At 33.0% G+C, this 17927-nt stretch overlaps 1 protein-coding gene and 1 pseudogene across 1 annotated transcript in view; one reads left to right on the forward strand and one right to left on the reverse strand.

The window, feature by feature from the left end:
• Lrp1b (LDL receptor related protein 1B) overlaps positions 1–17927 on the reverse strand; it is a 1852169-nt gene that overhangs the window by 1312328 nt on the left and 521914 nt on the right.
• On the forward strand, positions 1384–2570 carry LOC124981261 (dnaJ homolog subfamily A member 1-like; annotated as a pseudogene).

The following is a 17927-nucleotide window of genomic DNA, read 5'->3' on the forward strand; positions in this document are numbered from 1 at the left end:
CCCTGGCACTTTATACTTCTTTATTTTATCTAATTCACACAACACTATTCCAAGCCAGGAGTTGTTTTTCTGATATTATAGAGAGCTTATAACTTGCCTAAGGTCCAAGGAATGACCTTATCTGAATTCAAATTTAGGTTTTTCTGACTGTAAATGTCCTTGTACTAAAACATGCCTGACAGAAAAGGATACTGAAATACTTAACACGTGGTGTTCTTTGTCAACCCACTGACAACTTTTTAGTAGAAAAGGAATTAGCAATATGAATCTAATAATATCCTCCTAGATTCTGGAGAAATAAGAAAAAAAGTTGCCAATATGGAAAATAGAATTCTGTTCAAATTCACACCTATGTTGTCAATAAGGAGAAATAATTAAAGGAACAACATAATTACCATTTGTAAAAATAAATTATATAAAATCAGTCATGTTAAGAACATAAGGTCCTAATTCTGACTTTTTGTTCTAAAAAAATTTATGAACATTTCCATAACATTTAAAAGTTAACAAGAATTATATAATTTTACATCTGAATAATGATAAATTATAGATCTGTTATCCATTTAACTGGCACACAAATATATCCACCATTCTTTAGTGATCTTTGTCCTCATTTATTTGTGGTATTCCAGTAGGAAGATTTTTACAAGAAGATGACTGTCTTCCAAAAAAAAAAAAAAGTTTAAACATATTTTTCAAGCTTATGAATTTCCCTAATCTCTCTTTGTTTTAGTTTTCTCATCTAGGAAACAAATACCAAACTCCCCTTATCATTAAATCAGTAATATTACTGATTAAAATTAAATTTCTAGATAGAAAAGTATTTTGAATGAAATTTTCTTAATATTAAGGCTATCATTACTAATTATAGTTTGGTAAAGGTTGTTTTAATTTGCTTCAATCAACCTGACCAGTAATATATTTGTTTGGTAAAAATGATAATGAAGTATTTCATGAATCAGAAAGTGAAAATTATTTTAGTATAATTTAGTGTTAAATCCATTGCTTATTATAAAAAAAATTAAAAAGACATGCTTGAATGAACAAAACTTTCTAATCCCATGACTATCCACTGTCATCAGAGGTGGAAAAAAAGTCCGTTATAGAAAGATCATCTTTCCATCAATTTAGAGATTCACACAAATTAAAATAATATTTTTTAGATTGTGAAGAAGTGAAGATAATATCATAAAAAGACAATTTCAATATTTGTGTACAAAATTGTTTAGGGAAGAAAACATTTGCCTAAAAATAATTCCATTCTGGGAACTTTCCAGAATACTCGGTGAGAGGCAGAGAAGTGATGGCTGTCAGAGCTGCACACAGTATTTGCTCCTTCCCAGTTCCCCTCATCAGCCCCAGCCCACTCTCTGGCTGCAGAAAATGGTGAAAGAAAGCATTTACTGTGATGCTTTGGGGTCAAACCCAACGCCACCCAGGAAGAACTGAAAATGGCTTACTGGAAACTGGATGTGAAGTACCACCCTGATAAGAATTCAAATGAAAGAAAAAAGTTTAACCGGATTTCTCAAGCTTAGGAAGTTCTCTCTCTGATGTCAAAAAAAGGGAATTATATGATAAAGAAGGAGAACAGGCAATTGAGGAAGGTGGAGCAGATGGTGGTTTTGGCTCTCCCATGGACATCTTGGTACGTGTTTTGGAGGAGGAGGAAGGATGCAAAAAGAAGAAGAGGTAAAAATGTTGTACATCAGCTCTCAGGAACTTTAGAAGGTTTACATAATGGTGCAAAAAGAAAACCAACTCTACAAAAGAATGTGATTTGTGACAAATGTGAAGGCCAAAGTGATAAGAAAGGATCAGTAGAGTACTATACTAACTGCCCAGGTACTGACATGCAAATAAGAATTCATCAGATAGGACCTGGAATGGTTTAGCAAATACAGTGTGTGCGTAGAGTGCCAGGGCCATGGGGAACGCATCAGTCCTAAAGATAATGAAAAAGCTGCAATGGAAGGAAAATAGTTTGAGAAAAGATTCTAGAAGTTCATATTGTCAACAGCATGAAAGATGGACAGAAGTTAACATTCCATGGTGAGGGAGACCAAGATCCAGGACTGGAAACAGGAGATATTATAATTTGTTAGATCAGAAGGACCATCCTGTTTTTTTGCAATGAGAAGACCTTTTCATGTGTATGGACATACAACTGGTGGAAGCATTATGTGGCTTCCAGAAGCCAGTATCCCCTCTTAGTAATCCAACCACAGTCATCACCTCTCATCCAGGTCAGATTGTCAAGCATGGAAATAGAACGTGTATGCTAAATGAAGGTATGCCAATTTATCATAGACCATACGAAAAGGGCCACCTAATCATTGAGTTTAAGGTAAACTTTCCTGAAAATGTTTTTCTCTTTCCTGACAAACTCATTGCTGGAAAAACTTCTACCTGAGAGGAAGGAAGTAGAAGAGACTGATGAAACTGATCAGGTAGACCTGGTGGACTTTGATCCAAATCAGGAAAGATAGTGCCATTATAATGGAGAAGCATATGAGGATGATGAACATCATTCCAGGGGTAGTGTTCAGTGTCAAACCTCTTGGGGCTAGTGAATATCACTCACTGCATGCATTTTATATGTAGTAGTGCATGAGTGAAGGATAATAATCACAATATGCTCACTACTTGCTATTGTTTTTGTTTTAATATTCAATTATAGTAGTGTTTTAAAAGTTAAATGAAAAATAAATGCAAATATAATAAATTCCATTCTATTTATTTATTTACTTTGCTTATAAGCAAATAATTTTTCTTTGCTTTCAAACAGTGAAAATATTTGTAATTGAAAAGTTTTCAAGACATCAATTTACTATATTTCTGCTTTTATGTTTCCAATTCGTTTTAGGTTCCAGAATGACTTCTTGCTTTAAGAAGTATCTGCTCTGAGATTATATTAGGTATGTGTGGAACCTATATATATACTTTTCCATATTCATTTTTTTTAACCTAGGAAAGTAAACAGAATTTAAACCTGGACTATTAAAAACTTGCTATGGTTAAAGGCTCTATATGGTAAATTGAGAAGGATCACTGGGAAATCAATTCCTCATTTTAGGTTTGGCTTGGATTTACAATAGAAGCATTAAAGAAGGTGAACCTTTCCACTTCCATTGCAGATTTTTCAGAAGTGAACAGTGGGAACCAATGTGATCGTCTAAATTTTTGCCTGATGTTGTTGGTCCAGGTACCCATGATTGAATATCTCCCACATTTTTATTCATTGCTTGTACGTTTAACAAACATTTACTGAAAACACACCCACTGTCAAGAACCATATTAGTCATTAGAGATACAAAGACCAATATTTAAGACATGCTTCCTACTTGTCTCTCCATTCTGTCATATGGGGAAAGAAAAATTAAAAGAAGGTAAGAAACTGTGAGTACAGGATAAAATTGGAAATTAAGAAAAGACTGCTATTGGTAATAATTAGATAGTATTATTATATGTTACGTTTCAAACTAATTTTTCACATACTTTCTGGTGAGATTTAAACATAATTTTCAATAGATAAACATCATTACACATACAACTATTTAATAAGGAAGGTTATAGTACATGGTAAGAGATTTAAGATTCTATCCTACCTGACTGACTCAACAAGTAAAGGCAAAATTAGTATACATTGACTGTAAGGAAGAGGCTCTTTACAATGAAGATTATTAACCACCTGAAAAATAGCCCCATAATGTATCTATCAGAAGACAACACTAGATAATTACTTAACGACCAAGACTTTGCTAAGAAAATAAGCTTTTGAATAACTCATTTACATATCTTTGCAGGTCTGCCATGCTATGGAACAGAATGAGAGATATATAGAAACCTGGATGAATAAACTGTATACAATCATTAAGGAAAATGGAATATAATTAAAGTATTTCCTCTACATGTTACTTTATTTAGTCAGTTGCCAAACATTCTTTTGACACTTGGCAACATACATATATAGGGTTATGTGCTACCTAACTAGAGAAACAAATAAAAATCAGGTAGAGATTCTTATGAGTCTCAACATTTGAAAATAATGGGAAATGGTAAATATATGAGAGGTAGAGATAAATTCATGCCATTTATCAAAAAGGGGAGTTTGTTTCTCACTGTGTTGGGAAAGGGAGAGTAAGGAAGACTTCACTGAAGAGATGGTATTTGAACAGACACTAAAAGAGTTAGAAAAATACTAGAAAAGAATTGGAAGGCATTTCAGTCTAGAAAAAAGAAGGCTGATTGTGATAATAAACACCATCAATAAAAGTTAACTTATATAAGTTCACAACTGAAACATCAGGAAATGACTGTGAGTCTGGAAAGGGAGGAATAAATTATAGAGAAATTATAGAGTCAAAATTTCAGTTTCTATAATACTCCTATTGTGTTACACAATGTAACTATGTCCTTTACTGTAATGAAATCTATTTTAAACAAAATTAAAATACTACAGAATACGAGGTTGGACTCAGACTCTCTTTTTAATATTTGAAGATATTTAGACTGATTGATAATCCAAAGCACTTTTAAATTGACTTGCTGGAAAAAGCCAAAGTAACAAGTGTTACCTAATTTGGCTTGAATTTTATTTCTTCTCACTTCATGTTATTTTTTTTTCTAATTTTTCAACCAAGCCTACTTTGAAGGGCATATGAGATCAAGTCACATCTGAGAATGTAAGTGAGGGAAATTGAGAATGCAATTTTTTTTCCAATATAACTTTTCACATATGTTCTCACAGATGGTATTTAAAAATATTTTAATGATAAAAAAGAAATGAGCTTCAGTTTGGCAGTTTGACCCTGAAATAGACATTACCCCTCAGATATCCAAAGGTAGTTGTTTTAAATGCAAATTGAGGTTCTTTTTTTCTGGAACCACTCACTCATCATCCACGCCCTCCACACATACACATTCTTTTTCACAACTGTCTGAGATAAAGTGACTATATTTAAAGAATGATTAGGATAAAATAAGACAAAAAGTTCAGAGTTTTCAATGATGCATTTACTTATGGGTATAGAATAAATACTTTTATCATGTAGGTATCCTCATAGTTATATGAAACCTCTTAACATGCAACTTGCTAAATTATATAGTAACTGTATAGAAAGACAGATAATGAAAACAGTGAGTCACTGAATTTGAAAAGGAATAAACTAGAAAACCTGAAAAACCCTAGCCAAATATTTTATAAAATGTGATATGTGAAATGACTCCATATTGAAATTTTAATTTAATAATTACATATTTTAAAGGTAAATTGAAAATGTAATTAGTACCTTAAATCTTTAATATAATGTCATAATTTTAAAATAAATTTATTTTTTAAAAGTTTAGAAAAGTATCGTGCCCATAGTATATAAATGTAGCAAAAATAATAATGTACAAATGTAATAATGTAGCAAATAATGTAGCAAATGTAATAATGTAATAATAAACTCTAGTTTCCCAAACTAGAGTTGGGGAAACATTTATTGTTCATAAATGGATGCTGGAGTTCAAATAAATATGACTTTTTTTGTGCTCAAATGATAATAACCATTAATTTCAGTCAATTGTCATGAAAAACAGTTTTTACTTTACAGATGTTCCTTGACTTACAAGGGGGTTATATTCTGCTAAATCCATCAGAAATTTAACATATCCTAAATAAAAAATGCATTTAATACACCTAAAGTACCCAACATACTGAATCAGCAACACAGTCCATTTCAGAGTATCTATCGTCTACTTTAGTGATTTCCTGGATGACTAGGAACTGCAGCACACTGGCACTGCCCAGCATTGTGAGTTGCTATAGCATAGCCCAGGAAAAAATCAAAATTCAAGTATGGTCGCCATTGAATGTGTGTTGTTTGACATTATTATAAAGCTGAAAAATCCCAAAGTCAGATTATCCTTAAGGCAGGTACTATCCAGAGTAAAGAATCTAACTGCCTACCTATTATGTTTATCTAGATTAAGATGTAAGATTTGGATAGTAAATTTGTTATAAGAGTCCCTCTGAATACTTAATCATACTTGCAACTAGAATATTGATCACTGGTGACAATTAAAAGTTTAATTTTCTAACACATTGTTCTCAATTTTAAAAGTTGTATAAACTGAATTTCAAAGAATGAACAAAAAAGGTTTTAGTTTGTCTTAGATGTTTTGGGACAAGGAATACAACTCAAATCTTTGAATGGAAACATCCAAGAAAGAATAAAGGACTCTTTTTTTTTTTTTTCTGGACATGTGATTTGGGAAATTATCACCATGATAAGGATAACCTGCACTACTAGAACAAATATCCCAGAATCAAGAGTTAAATCTGTATTGTTCCCTACTCTTCTTCTCTTAGCTGTGATCCAAAAATATGGTCAGCTTTTAATACAAATCTCAAATTAGTAGGTTGGAAGTCGAATATGTAAAGAAGCTATTTGAACAATCAGAACCATGGAAGAGTGGGTGGCCCTGGGAATAATGATGTCTATGATATCATAGAAGTAACTGCATGTGTCTGGAAGCAATGGAGGGAATCCAAGCACCCAGTAGACATTTGTTCAACTTCTCTCCAAAGTTCTATTTAGCTAAGAGATTCTCTGATTCTTATCCTATGAAAACATAAGGCATGATAGTATATGATCCCTTGCAAATCATGAGGGCACCATTTAATATCTTACTACAGTTATGTATCATGCTTTAGTTTTATGACTTTGAAAAATTAAGTTTGTCTAACATATGCTTACTATATTCATCTGGCATTGTAAATATTTATAAATCATCATCACTGTTTTGCTCACTTTACAGGTAACAAAAGTAAGATGGGGAGGGACTGCAAAATCTCTTACTTCTAGTCTTAGACATGATTTCCAGGATTTCAGAGACTATCTGTCACTCAGAGTCCAGATGCTTTAAGTTTTTGTCCAATTTGGTTCAGATCCTACTGAGTATAGTAGCTCACAACTTTCTCAGTGATAATAGATAGTAACATACACAAAAGGGGGAAAAACTGACCATCGATTCAGATAATGTTCATCTGAATGGAAAGGGCTCTGAAGAAATTAGATTTTCTTTCCTAGAAGAAAATCTCCCAGAGCACAGAGAATAGCTGGGTTAGAGGTGACTGTGTATTTCATTATACCTTATATATGTATATGCTCAAAAGCCTAGTCAGTGGTACTCACTACTAACTTCACAGGTAAAATATCAGAAATATTCCCAATTTTTACATACTCAAAAGCTGTGGTAGAAAATGAAAAATTCCAAAGCTAAAATATTTCATTTCAGCACTCAAATTCATTTACTTCGATACCCTGTTGACTGATGCAATTTTAGACTACAACAAGAAGAACCAAATACACCCTGCCTAAAGAAGTAATAAGTAAGGAACATTTTGAAATGGAAGCCCTGGAGACAGGAAAGAACATAGGTAAAGTTTTCTGTGTATGTACAAAAGTAACCATAAGTAAAATGAACCAGTGTGTCAAAATGTAATTCTATAATTCCCAGGGCAACATCTTAGAAAACTTAAGTTTGCAAGCAATGTATTTGGTGTACGTGATGGTTTGAGTTTCTCAAGGCCCAGACCAGTCCTAGAACATTCTTTCTTTGGTACAGATATAAAATAATACAGATTATTAATTATGAAAGTAAACTTTTTATCAGTGTCATCTAAGTATTAATCAAAAAGAAACACAGAAAATTATAGATAAGTCAACTTTTCCTTTCCATGGATGTCCCTTTATTTATCCTCTGATTTCCATATATAGGTTTCAACAATCTCTGCAACAACTATCCCAGTACAAGCAGAACAGATTCCGAGAATAATAACTCACTGAAATTGAGGCAGTTACAGTCACATTTGCACTCCCTGAAGCTGGCAGTTTCATTCTCTAGAGACAGGTGCATTTATCACATTCACAACCATAGTAAAATGAAATCATCAACTAAAGGGACTCTGACTCACTCATTTTCCTCTAGGAGAGCCACCAACCATTTTGAATATTTAAAAAGAAAGATCTCCAGCCTCTGTCTGTCTGAGATAAAACTGAAAGTCCAGAGAAGCTGGTGGTGAATATCAAGATATTCCATGACACATTCAGAGTCAGGGCCATGATCAGTCCTTAAAGAGTGCATTAATGTGGCACACGGGAACCAAAGATACATTAAAACATGGGAGACAGGAGAGTAGAATACTCTAGCATAAAATAAACTTATGAAAAGGTTTTAGAATTTTAATTTTAGTCTATCTGACCATGTACCTCTTGCTGAGATTTGGCCTCTATGCACCCTCTTTCCCTGCCCAAGCAAAACAAAACAATACTTTTTTTTAAATTTTAATGTTATTGTCAACATAAGATTTTCTCACTATGCATTTTGTTACCACATATAATATACACATTATCTCACAATCTCCTCTGTACAAATCCTAAATGGATTGACTTTCTTGACAAATAATAAGCTGTATTGAACTGAGTCATTTTCTTTCTCTACAACATGTTAATGTTCTTTGCTTAGGTGTATTCTTAATTGCAAGGGAAAAACAAATAGGGTGTCACGTAGATTTACTTCTTTTTCTTTTTGATATTTATTTCAGGAAGAGTGAAGATTCAACTAGCCACGAATTTCCTTTGGCTTTAGCCAGTAGTATTCAATATGTTTTTTTCTAGGAAACCTCAATGAATTTCCACAAATTAAAAATTAGTTTAAACACTGATAATTTCTAGACACTCACTTAGTCCCATAAGATAAATTTTACATGTACATAAAGCATCTTGGGGGAGTACTGGGGATTGAACTCGGGGGTACTTGGTCACTGAGCCACATCCCCAGCCCTATTTTGTATTGTATTTAGAGATGGGGTCTCACTGAGTTGCTTAGCACCTTGCTCTTGCTGAGGCTGGCTTTGATCTCGTGATCCTCCTGTTTTAGCCTCCCAAGTCACTGGGATTATGGGCCTGCATCCCTGCACCCAGCTACATAAACCATATTTTAAAAGTTGGAGAAATTATATCACATTAATGTACTAAGAAAGTAATTGAACAATTGTCCTGCATTACCTTATGAACACTACAAAATGTCATAATGAATGGCAGACGCATCTTCTTGCAGAGCACAATCAACCTGCTTATAAGACACATAAAAATACATACTTTCTAAATAATATGATAGAGACTGAGAATTATCAGTGTATTTAAAAAAATCTAATGGTATCTAAACACATCAGGAAAAATCTGGGTATACCCAAACTAAGAGACTTTCTACTTCCTAGCATTCCCCAGATGATAGCTATATATCTTTAGACTCTTTGAAAGACTATATAGAAATAAAAGAAAACATGAAAAGCTGTAGGCACATTCCTTGGGCAGATAAATTCCAGTTCTCCTCTTATGGAATACCCAAACATAAAAGTCAACCTTAAACAACAGACTACAGGATGCACGAATCTTCACTGTCAAACACCTTTGAGTTGTGAAAATAAGACATTTGTTGTTTATACTAAAGTCACTGAAGTTTCACAGATAAAGAGAAGAAATTGCTCTCAAAATCTCAATGATGCTTGTCAAAATGGGAGAAGGCAATGATTACACATGGAAATGTAAAGAGATTAGCCTTTGGGATCCCAGTGCAGAGATAAACTTATCGGGAATTACTGTTTATATTGGAATGCTTCTACTCAAATGCTTAACTCCTCTCCTCTAAAATGTACCAGGTATACTAATAAATGTATACATGTTGCATGAAACTGTTTGAAAACTACTAATGGTCATGAATTTATGCAGTTCAGTGTCTCGAACAGCATGATATGCAAATAAAGTTTTTTATTTTCCAGGTTGAAGCCCTGTCTATGAACTTTCACAAACCTGCATTTTCTCCTCTCCACTGAAAGGTCTGTTATCTCCTTAATACTCTCCTGATAATGGAAAAGATTTCTACTGATTAGGATAATCTCTGATTTCTAGTTCATCAACTTCCATGTGCTAATAGTTTTGAAAACAATTTTACCCCACCTAATACTCCGTAAGCTCACCCATAATTTTCCCATCTCACTTCTTGGCTAATAGTATTATTTTTTTTGATACATGCAGAGTTTGATTATGTGATATTTTTCACATGAAAACACTGATATGGGTGGGTGGGAGGGTAAACCTTTCAAATAATGATCAGCTAAAATACCTTCAAGGGAGAGAAAAAGTAAATAACTATTTTCAAGTTCAATCACCAAATCATGAACAGTCTAAATAACTTTCCCTCGAACATGAACTATTTCTTTAAAAAATAATCTATTCACAAAAGATTGGGTCTAAAATATAGATCTCTTCTTTAATACTGTGTTATAGATAATTACAATGCTTCAAACCTCCAAGGAGCCTCAAGCTCTTAATTCACATGCTTGGCATATCATGTCTTTATAATGACATTCAGAGACAGTGGGTTCAGCAGTTTTTCCCTTTCCTTTGTCATTCATTACATTCCAAACATTTGTGTCCTAAAATATATGTAGGGCAACTGTCTTTATAACTATTCTTAGCTCTGTAAAGCCAAATAAGACTTTTCTATAGCTATTCCAGTTTTACTTTTTGAATATTTCATCACTTTATTTGTTAGCTAAAATTTTACCACAAGGATGGCTTAAGATAAAGAAATGGTATGTGAAATATGTATTCAATTCATTGCTGTACATTTCTAATTCAAAAGAGCAATGTCAAATAAATGAACTACCTTTATTTTTCAACCTTTCTTTCCCAAAGGAGAATCTAAAAATTAAAATACATTCACAAGCATGAAACTTCAGATTTTCTCATAGACTTACCTTAGGAGTTATCACAGTTTTTGTTTTTTTTTTTTAAGACCTTTTTCTAAAGGGAAAGAGGAAAGGTTGAATCCCTACCTTCAACTATATCACATCCCCTGCTTGTGTATTGACCAAATGGTTCAGGCAAGGAAAATTCACTCATTCAAGAGTTAACTTAATGCAACTTGAAGGAAAAAAAGAATGCCCAAAGTTGTTCCTTGTGCTCTTTGTGTCCTCGCGGTGGGTGGTGCTATGTAGTGGCGGCTCTGGTGGTTTGTGTGTTACTATTATGATATTGCTGTTTCATTCCTCCTAGTAGCTATAGATAGTGTGGAAAGGTAGATAGTAGACACAGAAAAGAGTCTTAGGTGTTACCTGAGGAAAATTAGAAATATCTAATTCTCAGAAGGATAACAAGTGTGTTGGGCTCCAAAATTTCATTATACACACAGTATTTGAAGATTTTTTTTTTTTCTGTTAACATTGTCCTGGGAAGATTCACCAATCATATTACTCTATTGGATGCAGAATTGTAAAGATCCAAAAAGTAAAATCCAATTGCTCAACAAAGGAATAAAAAAAATAGCGAAATATTTCAGAAAAATAGCATATTCTTATCAAAAGTAATGCCTAAAATCTTGGTAACCTATTAATAAAAATTATTTTATAAGCTCAAGTTTTGAAGGTCTAACAGTTTAGAGAAAGGAAGACTTCTATTTAGCCTAAAAATGGTATAGAAATCTGGAACAAGCAATAAGCTGAATATAAATGATTATAGCAAATGATAAAAGACTGGCGAGTGTTGAAAACACCTGTAAGAAGAGAGACGACTCATAATGATAGGCCCAGGGGTTATAAACTGAGGTACTGAACACAGAATGAGATGGTACCTGGGAAAATGTAAGAGGTTTTGCTCATGGCAAAATAAATGAAATATAATATTCAAAAGGTGAAAGAAATAGGAAATAAATAATAGGAGACCTAAGAGGAGCAGCACAGGAAAAATCTGTTGGGAGTTTAAAAAGTGAGACAGAAATAAAAATATAGCTATCAATGAAGGTTACTCTGATAAAACTTTACCTTAAAATACTGTTTTTTAATATCAGATAAATATAGACAAATATGTTTCAAGTTAATTCTGGGAATACTGGGAGGTTAAGTTTATTGAATAAGCTACGTAGAAAAATTTTGTGCCTACAGATTAAGAGTGAGCTGGGATGGACTATTCACGTTTTTTGATAAAAGAAAAGTGAGTTGAGAGTATCTTTCCTTAGTGTTTCTTACAGAACAGGAAGGGACTAGATTAGATAAGAATAGATCCATTTTTGGCAAAGGTCCAATGGTACTAGAACTGACAGTACAAATTTACACAGAAATGACACATTCCGTTCTTGCTTTTTCCACAAGAAATATTTCAGAATTTAAAGGCTTAAAGTCTATTAAATATTTGTAACATTTATTTGTATAGCCTAAGTATATATTTATTAATGGAAAGTTTTACAGTTCAAAATACCAAGAACTAAATGTACAACATGCAGAAAGACCTACTTGCAGGCACAAAGGCACACCAAACTGCTATGGAATATTTAACAAGACACAAGTCAAATCAGAAGATTTACATATGGGTAATACTGAAATTAGGCAAAATTTAGTGATAGGATGACCCTTGAGGACATCATGCTAAATAAAATAAGCTAACCACAAATAGACAAATACTATATCATTTCATGTATATAAGGTTATCTAAAATAGTCAAATTCATAGAAACACAAAATAGAATGATGATTACCAGTATTTAGGGTGTGGAGGGAAATTGTTGCTTAATGTGTACAGAGTTTCTGATTCACAACAAAAACGTTGCAGAGAGTTGTCTCACAACAATATACTTAACACCCCTGAACTGTACTGGTGAAAATAGTTGACATGGTAAAATTTCTGTAGGTGTTTTACCACAATAAAAAAATTAGGCAAGGTTTTGAAATTAGCAAACCTCTTAGATATGCTTTCTCTCTTTCCTACCCATGACTTCAGTTATCCCCAGCAATAGGCACATTGGATTCCTAATATTCTCATTTAGCCCTTTCCTAACACTGTTTCTGGCCCCACCTAGGTCTCCTCTTCCTCTCTGGAAGACCTATGGAATAAATCTCTCTGCAGAATTGTTACTGGGAGCCTAGCCCAGGGACCCTGGATCCTAGCTGTCTGGATTCAGCCACCTGCCAGCATAAGAACAGACAAAGATGGAAAAGGAAAAGCAAGCTTGATACAGTTTCATCAAATCAGAGAAAAATCAGCTAGATGTCTTGTCCCCCACTCCCAGACCCACAGAAGCAATTAAAATTTGCAGAAACAAAAACAATACAATATACATATGTAGATTTAGTTAACCAACCTCTTAGGTCTGAAGGGGCAATCTCCACTCCCATCTTTGGTACCTGTCGGGGTTGGGGGTTGCAGCCTTTTTGTTTTCCTTTCTCAGCAAGAGGATGCCGTTTCCAATTTTAGATGGAGGTCCCAAAATTCAGTTTCTTTCAAAACCACTTCAACTACAGTATAATTGTCTTGTAAACTGATAATCATTTATATTTAATCTTTTTCCTAAGGTATTTATCCTAAGATACTTTTAAATATGTTGTTCTTTAATTGAATAAGCTTGTTACAAAGGATCTAAGTTAAAGAAAACCATTTCCTAATGCAAAACAACTCATGTTGACAGATGATAGGCATAGAAGAAATGCTTGTACCTCAAAATAATGAGTATGTGCAGGCAACAGGGTGGGGCTGGGGTGGTCAAGTTATTTGGAGAATACTTTTAAGTTAGACAAGTTACTTCTATAGGGGTGCTTGAAGGGATGCTTGTCATGTATGAGTTCATCTTTTAAATGTGCACATATGTTTGTGTGTGTAAGGTCCTACAAAGGCTGTAGAGGAGCTACTCTGTTATCAACTTTAACACTAAGAAAAAATAGTATAACTGTAATGTCAAGCAGATACTCATGAACACACTTTAAGAGAAATGTGGTCTATTTCATTACTTATAATAAAAAGCTTTGAAACAGGCTTTGATACAATATAGAAAGCATGTGAGGAGGTAATCATTTCTTGGATATAGAATAGACTAGTTAAATCAATAAACCTTTTCAAACTATAATGTCCGAATCTTGTCTTTTTCTTTTATTTTTAATGAGTTGTTGGCTATGAATATATACATATGGCATAGATCTTTTCAATTTTTCAATATTCTTTTATTTTATATTGCAAATAGATCTAAATTATGCAGAATAAAAGAATACAAGCTTTCAAAACCAATGCTTGCTAACCACTTTTGGATACATTCTTAACATTAAATGTGTTCTTACTAAGATCCATCTTTTTCCTTTTAGTATTACTTAGCATTTTTAATTTTGCAGAAATATGGAAGGATTATAAAAATAAAATACAAGGCTGGACTCCATTAGACTAGAGATAACTTTGGTCCAGCACAAGCTGTGCCTTGAAATAAATCTAAAACATTTTATGGTTAAAACAGCAAGAAAGCAGTTTAATTTCCCATTAAATCAGTTTAATGTACTATAGAACAAATGAAGTGATTGAAAATTTTAGATGTATAATGATATTTATATTCACACTCCACAAACATGCAGGCTCAACTGCCATTGATAAATTCCATGTACTTTTAAAGGGGAAGACAGAGAAAATTGTCATATTTGACATACCAATAGTAAAAACTCAGCCATTTGCAAAAATAGCATGTAAATAAACCTATTTTGTAACACACATCTTCAATTCTTTTACGTGTTGAAAGTAATGAGGAGAAATATATAATTAGGACCAAATATGCAAGAAACTTGGACTGCAAATAATTACCTGTTTATTTTTGTCTTAACAACAAAAAGTATATATTTGTCATCTAACCCCTTTCTCTGCATCTAACCAATATAGAGATACTGAATAATTTAGATGATTCTAGTCAATAGCATACCACATAGGACAATTAACAATGCCAAGAGACAGCATCATACAGTGAAAAAACATCTGCTTTGGAGAAGACATGGCCTTACCTCCTAGGTATGCTGCTTTCTATAAATAGGCCTTCTGAGTTTTTTTTTTTTTTTTTTTTTTTGAGGGAGATAATGTCTATCTCAAAGTATTGTTATGATCAAAATATTAAAACACATCTATAAGCCAACTAGAGAATTTCTGACATATACTAGTTTCCTCAATAAATATTAATATCTTTTCCTTCTCCAATTAGGTTGCTCTGTGAAGAATATGCAAAACTCTTCTCCCTTTAATATGTCAAACCACAATATACTGAGAGACATCGCCATAATCCCCTTTCAGGGTATTGAAAGGAGAATCTGATTTGTTTTTGAAAACCTAGGGGAAATTATTAGAATTTAAAAAACATAGCTAACATTTAGATTAATGGTAAATAATTACTTCACTATAGAACAAAATAAAGTATACATGATATACTTAGTACTCAGGAAATTGAAATCTGTAACAATACAAAACAAACTATAAAGAAATAAGAAATCAGGGCTTGAGGATGTAGCTCAGTGGTAGAGCACTTGCCTAGCAAAAGGAAAAAATATAAGAAATAAATAAAAGTAATGTGACTGATACAGGAACTTATTATTATAAATGGGCTAAACAATAGTATGTACTAAGAAAATTGAAATCCTAATACAAACTTATCCACCAAAGTTTCTTACTTTTTTATAATTTATTTGTTTCTAAGATAAGGAAAATCTAAATTAGGATCTTAAATGCTAGTACCTTGTTAAAACAAAGGAGATGTATTAAACTTTTTGTTAAATTGGACTTATCTTGGAATTTTATGTAAGTACCTGCTAAATCTCCCTCTTCTCCATAGTATTCTTTCTCTCTTTAGGGGGAAATAGAAATATTTCTCTTGACATGTACATTCTTGTTCAATGTCTACACAATATCTATAGGAATAAATTGTCAAAATGTTTCTTGATTAACACCTACCATAAGATTAGCCGTTTTCTTTATCACCCCTCTAATAATGGAAAGAGACACAAAAGTCAGTCATAAGGGTGAATAGAATATTATGTGCAAAAGAAAATTGTTTACCTGATTTTTAACTCTTTGCCTACTAGCACAATCAAATAGTTATTAATGGTCATTAGCTTCCCAATTTTCAACTCTACAACAAGGCTACTGCTTATAATAAGATCAGTGTTGGCTTCTAGATGTAGTGTCTTCATTTTTTATGATGTGGGATACCACAGCCTGAAAAACATAATGCAATATTTGCCCAAGATCACAAAATTAGAGCTAGAACTGTAATTATGACTCTATCTGTTCATCCAGTTGATTGGGAAATACAGTACCCTACTGAAATTCATTCGTTCAAACTAATTTTTACTGTAATGCCAACAACTAACATTTACAAGGATTGTTTCAGGCCCTCCCCTACAGCAGATTAAAGGACATGAGAATATACTGTACTTGATAGAGGCTCCCTTTCTACACTTCATTGTTTGATCTGAAAATGCTTTTGGGGTTTGTTGAAAGATGATTTGACACTAGTATTTTGCACCAAAATGTAGGCTAGTTCTTTTCCTTTTCTCTCTGCATTGGAAATTTGAAACAACAAAGCAAATGAATGGGGTTTTATTATTTAATATGCTATCTGAAAATATTTGGTGATGTTACTCCAGGGATATTATTTTTCTGAAAGTAGAGATGGATTTTATTTTTATGTATAATTTTGGGGGACAAATGGAGGCCAAGACACATAGTAAATAGATGCATGTGGAAAATTAAACCTGCAACCTTAGAAAAAGGTTGAAATATATTTAGGTACTGGGCACCAGTAGCCACTGACTTTATTTGAAATGATGATTTTGAAACTGGCTATATACTAAATAAGCTTGAACAATCTTATTACCCAATCAATACATTTTTAACTTCCTTAATTTTATGTGAGTCATTTGAAATATTGGATTATGACTCAGTCCAGATTGACAAAAATAACAAGATGGCTAGAAGGTTAGCCTTTCAACCCCTTTTTTAAAACGGAATTATTCTGAATGAAAATTTTTCTAAAATGAAGCATATTTTTATTTTCATAAAACTGATCAAACTACTGAACTTAATGGAACATTTCCCTAATGACCTATGGCCATCACTAGGATTTCCAATTACTGCCCAGTGATTCCCTTAGAGATTAGAGAAGTTGTAGGTCTGTTTACCCCCACTGAATAGCTCAGCTCTTATGCTTTTGGAGTTTCTGTGTGGGCTTTTATAGATTTTCTGTCAACTTTCTTGCAGCCACTTCTCACTGCTATCATCACGCTCATCTTCACATCCCTGTTCCTTTTTTAAAAGTTGCTGTTTCTTAATAGGCAGTAGGTTTGGCAACCACCTAACTAAACTAGTTAAAGAAAAATGTGTCTTTTGTTGCATTATTTTGTAGATGCAATTTTGATTGTGTTTTATTGAATTTTTTTTAATTTTCTTTTCTTTTTTTTTTTTTTTTTTTACCTTTTGGATTTTGTGTTTGTGTGTGAGTGTGTGTGTGTGTTACTGGAGGTTGAACCCAGGGTGCTCTATCACTGAGATGTACCTCCAGCTTTCAGCCTTCTTTACTTTTTAAATTTTTTTTTTTTTTTTTTAATTTTGAGACAGGGTCTCACTAAGTTGCTAACACTCCAGAGTTGCTAGGATTAAGAATTTCATTGTTTAAATCTTCCCTCTGAGAATGGTAAGATTACCATGTGGCTAAATCCTGAATGATGGCAGGTTGCTGTTTATTATATTGAGTAGACAGAGAACCACATCTACTTTAGGTTGAGCAGACAAATTAGGTCATGTCTGGAAAAGTTGGGGTGCACATCTGGATAAAAGCGATAGTGTTATTCAGAGTTAAATTTTTTTGTTGTTTGTTTTTACAATAAATAGTATTCTTTAAATTTGATTTAAAAGTCACTACATTGCCCACAGTTGTACTTAAAAGGTGTTGCCATGTTTTAAAGTTATTCTTACTTCATGGAAATGTCTGTTTTGGAATGGAACAGCTTATATTGGCAGCTTATTCACTGCAATCTATCATGTTTGAAAATGTACCAAAAACACGGTTATTTTTAGTGTGATTCAATCC

This window comes from Sciurus carolinensis, chromosome 3 (genome assembly GCF_902686445.1).
Source record: "Sciurus carolinensis chromosome 3, mSciCar1.2, whole genome shotgun sequence".
In the NCBI taxonomy this organism is placed as follows: Eukaryota; Metazoa; Chordata; class Mammalia; order Rodentia; family Sciuridae; genus Sciurus; species Sciurus carolinensis.